Source organism: Piliocolobus tephrosceles, chromosome 16 (genome assembly GCF_002776525.5).
Source record: "Piliocolobus tephrosceles isolate RC106 chromosome 16, ASM277652v3, whole genome shotgun sequence".
NCBI lineage: Eukaryota > Metazoa > Chordata > Mammalia > Primates > Cercopithecidae > Piliocolobus > Piliocolobus tephrosceles.
Window position 1 is genome coordinate 26242838 of NC_045449.1, and position 14828 is coordinate 26257665.

Sequence of the window (14828 nt, forward strand, 5' to 3'; positions counted from 1 at the left end):
CAAATTCTGGGGTTTTCCAGTACATATAAGTTATGTTTACACTATACTGTGGTCTATTAAGTGTGTAATAACATTATGTCTAAAAATGTACGTATCTTAATTTTTTTTTTTTGAGATGGAGTCTCGCTCTTGTAGCCCAGGCTAGAGTACAATGGAGCCATCTCAGCTCACTGCAACCTCCACCTCCCAGGTTCAAGTGATTCTCCTGCCTCAGCCTCCTTAGTTGGGATTACATGCACCTGCCACCATGCCCAGCTAAATTTTGTATTTTTAGTAGAGAGTGGGTTTCACCATGTTGGCCAGGCTGGTCTTGGACTCCTGACTTCAGGCGATCCACCCGCCTCAGCGTCCCAAAGTGCTGGGATTATAGGCGTGAGCCACCGCGCCTGGCCACATACCTTAATTTCAAAATACTTTACTGCTAACATGCTAACACAGAAATACAAAGTGAGATCATGCTGTTAGGAAAATGGTGGTGATAGACTCGCTCAACAAAGGCTGCCACTAACCTTCAATTTATTAAAAAAAACAAAAAACAAAAAAACCAAAAGCACTATCTGCGAAGCACACTGAAGCAAGGTATGCTTGTATAAGTGAAATTATTTGGTATTTGCCTTTCTGTGTCGGGCTTCTTTCACTTAACGTAAGGTCCTCCAGGTTCATCCACATTGTCACAAATGACAGGCTTTCCTTTTTTTAAGACTGACTAGTGGCCAGGCGCGGTGGCTCAAGCCTGTAATCCCAGCACTTTGGGAGGCCGAGACGGGCGGATCACGAGGTCAGGAGATCGAGACCATCCTGGCTAACACAGTGAAACCCCGTCTCTACTAAAAAAACTACAAAAATCTAGCCGGGCGAGGGTAGTCCCAGCTACTCCGGAGGCTGAGGCATGAGAATGGCGGGAACCCGGGAGGCGGAGCTTGCAGTGAGCTGAGATCCGGCCACTGCACTCCAGCCCCGGCGATAGAGGGAGACTCTGTCTCAAAAAAAAAAAAAAAAAAAAAGACTGAATAGTATTCCATCATGTATATGTACCACATTTTCTTTATCCACTCATTTGTTGATGGACACTTAGGTTGATTCCATATCTTGGCTATTGTGAATAATGCTACAAGAAACATGAGAGTGTAGATGTCTCTCCAACATACTGATTTCATTTCCTTTGAATATATACCCAGTAGTAGGACTGCTGGATTATATGGTAGTTCTATTTTTAGTTTTTTGAGGAACATCCTTTCTGTTTTCTATAGTAGCTGTACTAATTTACATGCCCACCCACAGTGTACAAGGGCCCCCTTTTCTCTACATCCACACCAACACTTGTAATCTTTTATCTTTTTGATAACAGTCATCCTAACAGGTGGGAAGTGATAGCTCATTGTGGCTTTAATTTGTACTTCTCTAATGATCTGTGACGATGAGCACTTTTTCATGAACCTGTTGGCCATTGGTATGTCTTCTTTTGAGAAATGGCTGTTCAGGTCTTTTGTCCATTTTAAAATCAGTTTATTTATCTTATTGCCATTGAGTTGAGTTCCTTATATATTTTTGATATTATGGTTTGCAAATATTTTCTCCCACTCTGTGGGTTGTCTCTTCATTTTGTTAATTGTTTTCTTTGCTGTGCAGGAGCTTTTCAGTTTTATGCAATCCCATTCATCTACTTTTGCTTTTGGTGCCTGTGCTTTTGGGATCATATCCAAAATATCATCACCCAGACCAATGCCATGGAGCTTTTTCCTTATGTTTTCTTCTAGTAGTTTTACAGTTTTAGGTCTTTTAATAATCTTTAATCCATTTTGTGTTGATTTTTGTATATGTTGTGAGATAAGGATCCAATTTCATTCTTCTGTGTGTGTGTAATTGATTATTTCCAGTTTTCCAAACACCATGTATTGAAGAGACTGTTATTTCCCCATTGTGTGTTCTTTTGTGCCTTTGTCATAAATCAATTGACCATAAATGCCTGGGTTTATTTCTAGGCTTTCTATCCTGTTTCACTGCTGTGAATGTTTTTACGCCAGTACCATGCTCTTTTGATTACAATTGATTTATAATATACTTTGAAATTAGTAGTGTGATGCTTCCAGTTTTGTTCTTTTGTCCAAGATTGTTTTGGCTATTCAGGGTCTCTTGTGGTTCCATATGAATTTCTGAATCTTTTTTTTTTTCTATTTTTGTGAAAAACTGACATTCATATTTTGGTAGAGAGTGCACTGAATCTGTAAATCACTTTGGGTAGTATAGACATTCTAATATTAATTCTTCCAACCCACCAATGCAGGATATTTTTCCATTTATTTGTGTTTTCTTCAATTTATTTCATCAGTGTTTTATTTTATTTTGTTTTATTTTGAGACGGAGTTTTGCTCTTGTTGCCCAGGCTGGAGTGCAGTGGCACGATCTCCGCTCACTGTAACCTCCACCTCCTGGATTTAGGCGATTCTCCTGCCTCAGCCTCCCAAGTAGCTGGGGATTACAGGTGCCTGCCAACACACCCGGCTAATTTTTCGTGTTTTTAGTAGAGATGGGGTTTCACCATGTTGGCCAGGCTGGTTTCCAACTCCTGACCTCAGGCGATCCACCTGCCTCAGCCTCCCAAAGTGCTGGGATTACAGGCATGAGTCACCGTACCTGGCCCATCAATGTTTTATGTAAGTTTTCAGTCTTTAGGTCTTTTACCTCCTTTGATAAATTTACACATAATTATTTTATTTTGTGTGTGTTCCTGTTGTAAATAGGATTGTTTTCTTAATTTTCTTTCCAGATAGTTTGCTATTAGTGTATAAAAATGCTGCTGATTTTTATATGTTGATTTTGTCTGCTGCAACTTTACTGAATTTATTTATCAGTTCTAACAGGCTTTTTGGTAGAGTTTTTAAGGTTTTCTATATATAAGATTGTGTCACGATAAAACCGAGACAATTTAACTCGTACCTTTCCTATTAGGATGCCTTTTATTTCTTTCTCTTGCCTGATTGCCTACAATAGAACATTTTAAGAATAGTATTATGTTGTTATAAGTTGCAGTGTTACTTTGAGACCAATCATTCAAAGGGTAAAGAAAGAGAGACTGATATTTTAAACATAGATATAATGAGCTTTTAAACATTAACTTCAAGACATATCTGCATCTCACATTTGAATAGACTAGCTTTTGGCATCATACATCTCAAACCTTACTTCTCCTTTAACAACCATATGCATCTAATGCTGAACATCATAGGCCTGTTATTCTAGTACAACATCTGATCCCTGTACCTCATGCCACAATCTCAGGTGAACTGACAGGGTGGGGAGGAGTATTATTCCTGGAAGCCATTCCCAAACCAGGTGGCTAGCAATGCCTTACCTATACATGGAAATGACTGAGATCAACATAAATATATAGCACTGAGCTAGACAGTCCATCATCAACTTGGTACCACCATCACTTCTTTTAAGTCAGATAATTACTTTTACTACTATGACTTCAAGGTAGAGTTAGCCCATAAGAAAACTTGAACAAGATTGGAAGGTGGGTAGAAGTAAGGTAAAATAATAGCCATTTTTTTCAGGTTGCGACAGTCAGACATGTATTTGCAATTTTTCTGCAAGCTCCACTCTGAGGTTGTACAGAAACTGCAGTTCATAGCCTTTCCACAAACTCTTACTTCACAGTCATAATGGCAAGATATGGTAGTTTCTTAGACTGTCTCGTAATCAGTGGCTTCTCCCAGCCCCACCCCCAGGCTAGAAGTATGGATGTATGGATATTACCTGGATTCCTAGACAGAGGCTAATGGTTTAGCTGGAAGGACAGGGACTTTGAAAGAATAAGATTACCGCCGGGCGTGATGGCTCACACCTGCAATGCCAGCACTTTGGGAGCCAAGGCAGGCGGATCACATGAGGCCAGGAGTTTGAGACCAGCCTGGCCAAGATGGCAAAACCCCATCTCTTCTAGAAATACAAAAATGAGCCAGGCATGGTGGTGCACATCTGTAATTCCAGGTACTCAGGGGGCTGAGGCACAAGAATTGCTTGAACCTGGGAGATGGAGGTTGTAGTGCACCAAGATTGCACCACTGCACTCCAGCCTGGGCAACAGAGACTGTATCTCAATCAATCAATCAATCAATCAATCAATCAAATATGTAAGAAAGATGACAGGGCCAAAAAACCCAAGTCATTCTTGAAGAAGAACAAGAGGGGAAGATTTGCCCTACTAGATATGAAAATAAAGGCTGCCCTACCAGCCATCAAGACAAAATTACAGTAATAAAAAAAATAGTATGGTATTGGTGCAAGAGTAGACTGATGAAATAGAAGAAAAAGCCCAGAAACAAATGTAGGTAGATATGGTGCTGTGGTCTAAATGTTTATATCCCCCCAAAATGCATATGTTGACTTCTTCCTCCCCAAGGTGATGGGAAGTGGGGTCTTTGGGAAGTGATGAGGTCAAGGAGGTGGCACCCTCATGAACAAGATTAGTGCTCTTATAAGAAGAGGCCTGCAAGACAACCCTCACCCCTTCCACCATGTGCGGACACAGCAAGAAGCTGCCATTTAAGAGCCAGAAAGCAGGCCCTCACCAGACACCAAATTCGCCTTGATTTTGGACTTCCCAGCCTCCAGAACTATGGGAAGTAAATTTCTGTTGTTTTTAAGCTACCCAGTTTATGGTATTTTGTGATAGCAGCCCAGGTGAACTAAAATATACGGAAGCTGGATTTATGACAGAACAGATGTTATAGTTTAATAGGAAAAGGATGGACCACAACAAATGATACCGGCACAATTGGTTGTCCATATGGAAAAAAGTTAAAATTTATTCCTCCTGCATGCCCTACATAAAAATCCATTTAAAGTAGCTGAAACACAAATGTGAAAGGTGAAACTATAACAAAAATTAGGACATGATATAGGATAATAAAGAATAATAATTTCATAATTTAGGTCCTCAGGGTAGAGAGAGACTTGTTAAATAAGGGACAAAACGGCACCTACCTTTTAAAAAAAAAAAGGTCAGGTGAGCACAGAGGCTCACACATAACGTCAGCTACCCACAAGACTGAGGTAAAAGGATCACTTAAGCCTAAAAGTTCGAGGCTGCAGTGAGCTATGATCACACCACTACACTCCAGCCTGGATGACAGAGTGAGACCTCAACTCTAAAAAAAAAAAAAAAAAGAAAGAAAGGAAGTACATGAAGTAATTAAGAACTTCTGGTTTTCAAGAGACTTCATAAAGAATGAGAAAAAACAAGACACAAACTTGGAGATGACAATTGCAACACATATTACAAAGGATTAATTTCCAGAACATAGAAAGAATGCTTATAAATCAGTAAGAAAGAGAAAAATAGCCCCAAAGGAAATAGATGAAAACCCAGAATTCCACTGAAGATCAAAGACAAATGTGTAATAAACATGAGAATACGCTTAACACAATTTAGAATTAAGGAAATGCAAATTAAAATCACAAAGCCTAAATTAAAAGTTTAAATGAACAGACGCAATGCCCTACCACTCCACGCTTACCAATTGGGCAACAATTAAAGCACTGACAGTCCCAACTGCTAGTGAGCATGTGAAGCAAAAGAAATTCAAATATTGCAAATGAGAATGGAAACTGATATCACCACTGGTTGTTAGGTACTAATTAATAATGTTGAACACACATATACTCTATGACCCCCAGTCCCAGTGACAGGTATATAATTACCAAAAAAGTGGAAGCATTCTCTGTGTCCATAATAAGTAGAGTGGATTTATGCATTGTGATATATTCAGACACTGGGCTACTATACCACAGCTGAAATAAATGAACAACAGTGATATTCATCAACATTAATTAACTTCAAAAATATAAATTTGAAGGAGAAAAAATCAGGTCACTGAAGAACATATATAATACAATATGATTCCATTTGTATACATTCTAAAAGTAGAAGAAATAATAATAAATTGTTTTAAAATACATGTGGTAAAAACTATACAGAAGAGTAATCGAATAATCAACATAAAATTCAGAATAGCAGTTACATGGGGACTGCAACAGAATGCACTTAAATAGCAGCCAAAGGGAGCATCCTAGGCATTAGATAATGTTCAAATTGTTCACCAAAGTGCTGGGCACCGTATTCTTTAACATATGTTTTGTTTTGTTTTTAGACAAGGTTTTGCACTGTTGCCAGGCTGGAGTACAGTGGCATCATCAGGACTCACTGCAGCCTAGACCTCCCCAGCTCAAGTGATCCTTCCGCCTCAGCACCATCCCATAGCTGTGACTACAGGTGCACACCACCACATCCAGCTAATTTTTTTTTAATTTTAGTAAATTAAATTTAAAATTTTTTTTTTTAAATTTTAATTTTAGTTGCTCAGGCTGGTCTCAAATTGCTGAGTTCAAGCAATCCTCCTGCCTTGACCTCCCAAAGTGCTAGGATTACAGGCATGTGTGGTAGATAACATATGTTTTACATATTATTTATGTATGACACACAATAAAAGCAAACACACAAAGGGTTGAAGCAAGTGTTGGAGACTGAGGGCCCAAAAAAGTTCCATTTACATAATAAAATTGGTGTGTTTTAACAGTAATTATGCCAGCTCTAAAGGGTATTGGCAGGCCAGACAATTTGAAGAGAAAAAGGATACATTAATCTAATCATATGTTTATTAACTTATTTTCTTATTATACAATTTTAAATCAGAAGTTATTATTTGTAGACTTATTAAAAAGAGAACATGGCTTAAAATGTCCAGAATTGATGAATCATCAGATACAGAAAGCACAATTAATCCTTAGAAGGGGAAGTAAAAACGAAATTCCAGGCCGGACGCAGTGGCTCATGCCTGCAATCCCAGCACTTTGGGAGGCCGAGGCGGGTGGATCACGAGGTCAGGAGATCGAGACCATCCTGGCCAACACAGTGAAACCCCGTCTCTACTAAAAAAACACAAAAAAATTAGCCGGGCATGGTGGCGGGCGCCTGTAGTTCCAGCTACTCGGGAGGCTGAGGCAGGAGAATGGCGTGAACCCGGGAGGCGGAGATTGCAGTGAGCGCAGATTGTGCCACTGCACTCCAGCCTGGGTGACAGAGTGAGACTCAGTCTCAAAAAATAAATAAATAAATAAATAAATAAATAAATAAATAAATAAATAAATAAATAAATAAAAATTAAAAAAAGAAATTCCACCTAGGATGGCCACAAAATTTATCATTCTAACTAGGATATTTTTGAGAGTAAATAGAGCACTATTCATAATTCTGAAAGGGTGCCAGGTGTAAACCAGGACTGTCGGGGAAAATCAGTAATATATCACTCCCGGGAGAAACAGCACAGAACGTGTTCCTGCGCATTCAAGGGAAACGGAGATGGACTTCCCGGAGGACGCACGCTCAGGGCAGTGGCCTTGAGGCCCCCAAGCCGGATTGGCACTAGGCCTTTCAGGTTGCCCGAGAGCAAAGAAAAGCGGTATCAGGATAGCACAGAGCAAAGAAGATAAAGAAGATCAAGAGCCCAACAGGTGTCCGGTCCCCGGGTGCGACGGCCAGGGCCACATCACCGGGAAGTACGCGTCCCACCACAGCGCCTCCGGGTGCCCATTGGCGGCCAAGCGGCAAAAGGACGGGTACCTGAATGGCTCCCAGTTCTCCTGGAAGTCGGTCAGGACGGAAGGCATGTCCTGCCCCACGGCTGGGTGCGACGGCTAGGGCCACATCAGCGGCAGCTTCCTCACACACCGCAGGCAGTTCCTGTCTTCTCTGGAACAGAAAAGCGCCCCTATTTATACATACGGATCCCAGTGTCTCCCAGAACCCTGCATGAGGACAGGGGCCTTGGCTGCTCACCAGGACCCCTCAGGGCCCAGCAGGCAGGGGAGTTCCTCCTTAGATGTACGGAACCCGGTGGTGTCATCGAGCCGCCTCACCCTTCCCAGTGAGTGTGCTCCTGCGCGTGCCGCCCCCTGTCCGGTCCAGGTTTGATGATTACAAAGAACTCCACGTGAACTTCCTTCTGCACACAGCTCCATGCCCTTGTGCAATCAGATCTTCAGAATCTATTCCTGGAAACAACAATGCTAGCTTTAAAATTTTGACAGATCGTGCCAAAATGCCCTCCAAAAAAGTTTCTACTTTCCCTAACCTTTCGCCATTAACAAAATATTTTAAAACCTAAAAAAAAAAAAAAAGAAAGAAAGAAAGAAAGAAAAGAAAAGAAAAAGAAAGAAAAAAGAAAAAGAAGAAAAGAAAAAAACAGCAGTCACAGATAAAAAATACCGATTGCCAGTACTTGCTGACAGTAGACTTCTCAATAGCAACAACAGATGCCAGGATAACATAGGGAAATATGGGCCAGGCGCAGTTGTTCATGGTTGTAATCCCAGCACTTTAGAACGCTGAGGCAGGTGGATCACGAGGTCACGGGATGGAGACCATCATGGCTAATGCAGTGAAACCCCATGCCCCGTCGCTACTAAAAATACATAAAATTAGCCAGGCATGCTGGCGGGCGCCTGTAGTCCCAGCTACTCGGGGGGCTGAGGCAGGAGAATGGCGTGAACCCAGGAGGCAGAGATTGCACCACTGCACTCCAGCCTGGGTGACAGAGCAAGACTCCGTCTCAAAAAAAAAAAAAAAAAAAGGAAAATATCTTCAAATTACTTAAGGAAAATAATGGTCAACCTAGAATTCTATCCCCAGCTAGATGTTATAAGGAAGAAAATGACTTTTGCTTAAACGAAGAAAGAGTGTTTGTTACCATTACATACCAATGTGCAAAGAACTAAAGGATATACTTCAGGGAGAAGAAAACTGAATATAGAAAAATGAACCAGGAGCAATAAACAGCAATGAGTGAACAAACTGGTAGAGTCCAAGATAAATCTAAATAAGCCATGCCATCATAAAACAACATGAATTTTTATAATACATAATGTAAGGATATTGAAATAAGATACATTAAAAAACTTAAAACAATATGTAAGCTAGGAAGAAAATGATCATACTTCAAGTATCAAATAGTTCCTACATTATCTGGGAAAAATATAAAGATGTTGAATAACTGCTACCTTGTTAAGTAAAGAATACATACATATGTTAAACATTTAAGAATAACACTAAAAGAATAGAAATAGAATTCACAGCTTTCAAATTAGTAGAGGTAAAAAAAGAAAAACAAATCAACCCAATAGGAGACAAGAAATGGGGGAGAAAAAAGAGGAAAAGCTGACTGCACAGTGGCTCATGCCTGTAATCCCAGGACTTTGGGAGGCTGAGGTGGGCGGATCACCTGGGGTCAGGAGTTCAAGACCAGCCTGGCCAACATGGTGAAACCCCATCTCCACTAAAAATACAAAATCAGCCAGGTATGGTGGCATGTGCCTGTGGTCCCAGGTGCTTGGGAGACTGAGGCAGGAGACTCGCTTGAACCCAGGAGGCAGAGGTTGCAGTGAGCTGAGATAGCACCACTGCACTCCAGCCTGGATAACAAGAGCAAAACTCCGTCTCAAAAAAAAAAAAAGAGGAAAAGCAGAGCACTAAAAAGAACAAAAGTAATATAAATTAGTTCTATATGTCATGTATATGAACCAAAATGAGATAATCAATACAACATATCAGTAATCACAGTACATTAAAAAACGCTAAAGGATTTACTCAGCAGATAGAGATTCTCTGATTAGATTAAAAAATAAAAGCTGTATATATATTGTTTATAAAAGACCCACACCTAAAACTCAAGGATTCAGCTGAAACTTTTATTTAATGATAAAAGATAAACTAGGCAAATATGAATCAAAAGAAAGCTGTTATAACCAATCTCTGGCAAAATATATTTTAAGTCCAAAGCATTATTAGAAATAAAGAGCCACGGCTTGGTGTAGCGACTCACACCTGTAATCCTAGCTCTTTGGGAGGCCAAGGCAGGCGGATCACTTGAGGTCAGGAGTTCAATACCAGCCTGGCCAACATGGTGAAACTCCGTCTCTACTAAAAATAAAAAAGAAATTAGCCAGGTCTAGTGGTGCATGCCTGTAGTCCCACCTACTTAGGAGGCTGAGGCAGGAGAATTGCTTGAACTCAGGAGGCAGAGGTTGCAGTGAGTCGAGATCATGCCATTGCACTCCAGCCTGGGCTGTCTCAAAAAAAAAAAAAAAGAAAGAAAGAAAGAAATTAAGAAAAAAAGGAATAACGAGTCACTATATTATAATTAAAGGAGATAATCACAAAGGTCGAACATTTTGGAACTTATATGCTTCCAGTTAACACAACCTCAAAATACATTAAGCAAAAATTAAATATAAAAAGCAAAAACTGAGAGAATAAGACGAAATTTAAAATCTACAAGCATAGTAGGAGAGGTTAACATCTCTTAGAAATTGGAATTTGAAATTGAATTAGAAATAGAAGTATCCAAGAGAAAAATAAAACAAGTTAGGCTGTAGATTAAACACAGTAAGTTTAATCTAATGAACATATGCACAACTCCACAACCAACACCTACAGAATACACATTTTTTAAGCTTCATGAACATTTTGAAAATTGATTTTGTACTACAGTACAAAGCAAATCAAAAACCAATATCATGTAGACTGCATTCTGTCATCACAATTCAATTAAATTCAAAATCAATAACAGCACAATTTTAAAAATCTAATATGTTTGGGAAATGTAAAAACACACTTCTGAACAACAAATGGATCAAAGAAAAAATCATAATGAAGATTAGAAAATATTTATAACAATAAAATTCTGTGTGCCAAAATTTGTGGAATGTAGCTAAAAGCAGTAATTAGAGGAAAAGTCATACAAGCATATATTGAAAGAAACTGGAAATTAATTGAATAAATATCAGATTCAAGATTTTCTATAAACTACATCAGAGTAAATACAAAGAAAATAGAAGGAAATAATAAAGAAAGGGACAACTATTAATAAAATAGAAAACAAAGAAACAATAGAAGGGATAATCAAGTCTGGTTCTTTGAAAATACCAATAGACAGAAATTTGATCTGATTGATAAAAGTAAGAAACGGCACAAATAAATAATATTAGCAATTAAATAACTACAGACACAATAGATACTTTAAAAATAATAAGTAAACACTATGAGCAAGATTAGCCAATAAACTGGGTGAAATAAACATTTTCACAGAGCAAAAACACTTACCAAAACTGACTAAGGGCCAGGTGTGGTGGCTCATACCTGTAATCCCAGCACTTTGGGAGGCCGAGGCAGGAGGATTGCTTGAATCCAGGAGGTTGAAACCAACCTGGGCAACAGAGTGAGACCTCGTCTCTACAAATATATAAAATTTTTTAAATAAGCAGGGCATAGTGGTGCATGCCTGTAGTCCCAGCTACTTGGGAAGCTGAGGCAGGAGGACCATGGCACTGCAGCCTGGGCAACAGAGCAAGACCCTGTCTCAAGGAAAAACAAAAAAACTGACTTAGAAATAGAGGATCTGAATAAACAAATAATCATTTAAGGAATTAAATTCATGTTTTAGAAATCTATCCCCACCTACACAAACACATAATATGTGGTCCAGGTGATTTTACAAGTTAGCTCTACCAAACATTCAAAAAACAGACAACCAACTTCATGCAAACGATTCCAAAGAAAAGGAAAAGAAGGAAAACCTTCAAACTATTTTATGAGGTAAATATAACCTTGATACCAAAATGAAACAAGAAAAATATAAGAAAGGAAAATTACAGCACAATCTCACTTTTGAACAATTTGAGATGCAATAATCTTAAATAAAATGTTTTCAAACCAAGCGCTCGCTACACATGTACTAAAGTTAGAACAACACAGATTAGATTAGCATGGCCCCTGTGCAGGGATGACACACACATCTCACCCCAGTTAAAATGGCTTCTACCCAAAAGTCAAGCAATAACAAATGCTAGTGAGGTTGTGGAGAAAAGGGAACCCTCGAACGCTATTGGTGGGAATGTAAATTAGTACAAGCTCTATGGAAAACAGTTTGGAGGTTCCTCAAAAAACTAAAAACAGAGTTACCATATGATCCAGCAATCCCACTGCTGGGTATATTCCCAAAATAAAGGAAAATAGTACATTGAAGAGATATCTGCACTCCTATGTTTGTTGCAGCACTATTCACAATAGCTAAGATTCAGTGTCAATTAACAGATGAATGTATAAAGAAAATGCGGTACATATACACAATGGAGTACTATTCAGTCACAAAAAAGAACGAGATCCAGTCATTTGCAACAACATGGATGGAACTGGAGGTCATTTTGTTAAGTGAAATAAGCCAGGCATGGAGAGACAAACATCGCATGTTCTCATTTATCTGTGGGATCTAAAAATCAAAACAACTGAACTCATGAACATAAAGAGTAGAAGGATGGTTACCAGAGGCTAAGAATGGTAGCCGGGAGCTGATGGGGAGGTGGTGATGGTTAATGTATACAAAAAAAATAGAAAGAATGAATAAGGGTTGGGCGTGGTGGCTCACGCCTGTAATTCCCATCTCTACTAAAAATACCAATATTAGCCGGGCGTGGTGCCATGTGCCTGTAGTCCCAGCTACTTGGCAGGCTGAGGCAGGAGAATTGCTTGAACCTGAGAGGTGAAGGTTGCAGTGAGCGGAGATCACGCCACTGCACTCCAGCCTGGGCGACAGAGCTACGATTTTGATAGCACAACAGGGTGACTATAGTCAATAATAACTTAATTGTACATTTTAAATTAAAGACTGTAATTGAATTGTTTGTAACTCAAAGGATGAATGCTTGAGGAGAGGGATACCCCATTCTCCATGACATGCTGGTTTCACATTGCATGCCTGTATCAAAAATTTCACGCACTCCATAAATATATATACCTACTCTGTACCCACAAAAATTAAAAATTAAAAAAAATTCTTTTAAGTTCACAAACCAATACAGCATTATGTACTACAATAACAACAACCAACATAAACCAACGAGGTTTATTTCAGGAATAAAAGGATGGTTTAACATTAGAAAATCTGTTAACATAATTAACAGGAATAGATCTAAAAGGAAAATTATATATAGAAAAACTATTTGAAAAAACTAAGGGCTGGCTGTATATCCATTTGTGATCTCTGCTATGGTTTGACTGTCACTGCCAAAATTCATGTTGGAACCTTAATTCTCGTGCATCAATATTGGGAAGTGGTACCTTTAAGAGGTGATTAGGCCATTACTATAGATTAGCATCTTTCTCTAGAAACTCGATTAATTCCTGGGAAGGGATTCATTTCCCCAAGCAGGTTTTGTTTCTCTCTCTCTCTCTCTCTCTCCTCTCTCTCTCTCTCAGACGGAGGCTCGCTCTGTGGCCCAGGCTAGAGTGCAGTGGCCGGATCTCAGCTCACTGCAAGCTCCGCCTCCCGGGTTCACGCCATTCTCCTGCCTCAGCCTCCGGAGTAGCTGGGACTACAGGCGCCCGCCACCTCGCCCGGCTAGTTTTTTTTTGTATTTTTAGTAGAGACGGGGTTTCACTGTGTTAGCCAGGATGGTCTCAATCTCCTGACCTCGTGATCCGCCTGTCTCGGCCTCCCAAAGTGCTGGGATTACAGGCTTGAGCCACCGCGCCCGGCCGTTTTTGTTTTTCTATCTGAGCCAGGGTCTCATTGTGCCACCCAGGCTGGAGTGCAGTGGTACAGTCATAGCTCACTGCAGCCTCAAATTTCCGGGCTCAAGTGATCCTCCTGTCTTAGCCTGTAGAGTAACTGGGACTACAGGTGCACACCACCACACCTGGCTAGTTTTTTTTTTTTTTTTTTTTTTTTTAGAGATGAGGTTTTGCCATGCTACCTAGGCTGGTCTCAAACTCCTGAACTCAAGCAATCCACCTGCCTCAGCCTCCCAAAGTGCTCCCAAAGGGTTACAGGCATGAGCCACCATGCCTGGCCTAGCAGGTTGTTATAAAGCAAGGTTGCCTCTCCTGTTTGGTCTCTCAGCACATACCCACTTCCCCTTCTGCTTTCCCACCATGTTATGACACAGCACGAGGCCCTCACCAGAAGCCACCCAGATACTGGTGCCACACCTCTTGGACTTCCCAGCTTCCAGAACTATGAGTCAAGTAAACCTCCTTTCTTTACAAATTGCCCATTCTCAGGGATTCTATTATAACAACACGAAATGAACTAAGACTATATATATAAATTTTTTTTTTTTTTTTAATTCTTAGCAAACTAAGACTTGAAAAAAAAACTTTGTAACTTTAAAAGGGTGTATCTATAAAAACTTAAAGCAAACATCATACCTCATGGGCAAAATTCTCCTCAAAACATTCTCTTCAAAGTTAGGATCAAGAGCTGCCTATTCTTACCTCCTCTATTGACCATTATTCTGGAGGTCATAGCCAGTGTGTGAAGACTAGAAAGAAAATCAAAGCTGAAAAGTCTTTAAAGGAAAAAATGAAATTGTCATTCTCTACAGTTTATAGCATTGTCCATAAAGAAAATCCAAGAGGAGGCCAGCATGCCGATAGTCCAGCTACTCAGGAGGCTAAGGCAGGAGGCTTGCTTAAGCTCAGGAGTCCAAACGTGCAGTGAGCTATAATCATGCCACTGCACTCCAGCCTGGGAGATAGAGTGAGACCCCGTGTCTTAAAAAAAACAAAAAATCCAAGAGGAGCGCCTTAGAAAAGTGAGAAAAGCCTGGGTGCAGTTGCTTATGCCTGTAATTCCAGCACTTTGGGAGGCAGAGGTGGGCAGTTCGCTTGAGGCCGAAAGTTTGAAACCAACCTGGCCAACATGGTGAAACACCGTCTTTACTAAATTACAAAAATTAGCCAGGTATAGTGGCATGCACCTGTAGTCCCAGTT

At 39.9% G+C, this 14828-nt stretch overlaps 1 pseudogene; it reads left to right on the plus strand.

The window, feature by feature from the left end:
* The first annotated feature begins 11761 nt into the window (after positions 1 to 11761).
* LOC111520279 lies at positions 11762 to 11875 on the plus strand (annotated as a pseudogene).
* Positions 11876 to 14828: the final 2953 nt, after the last annotated feature.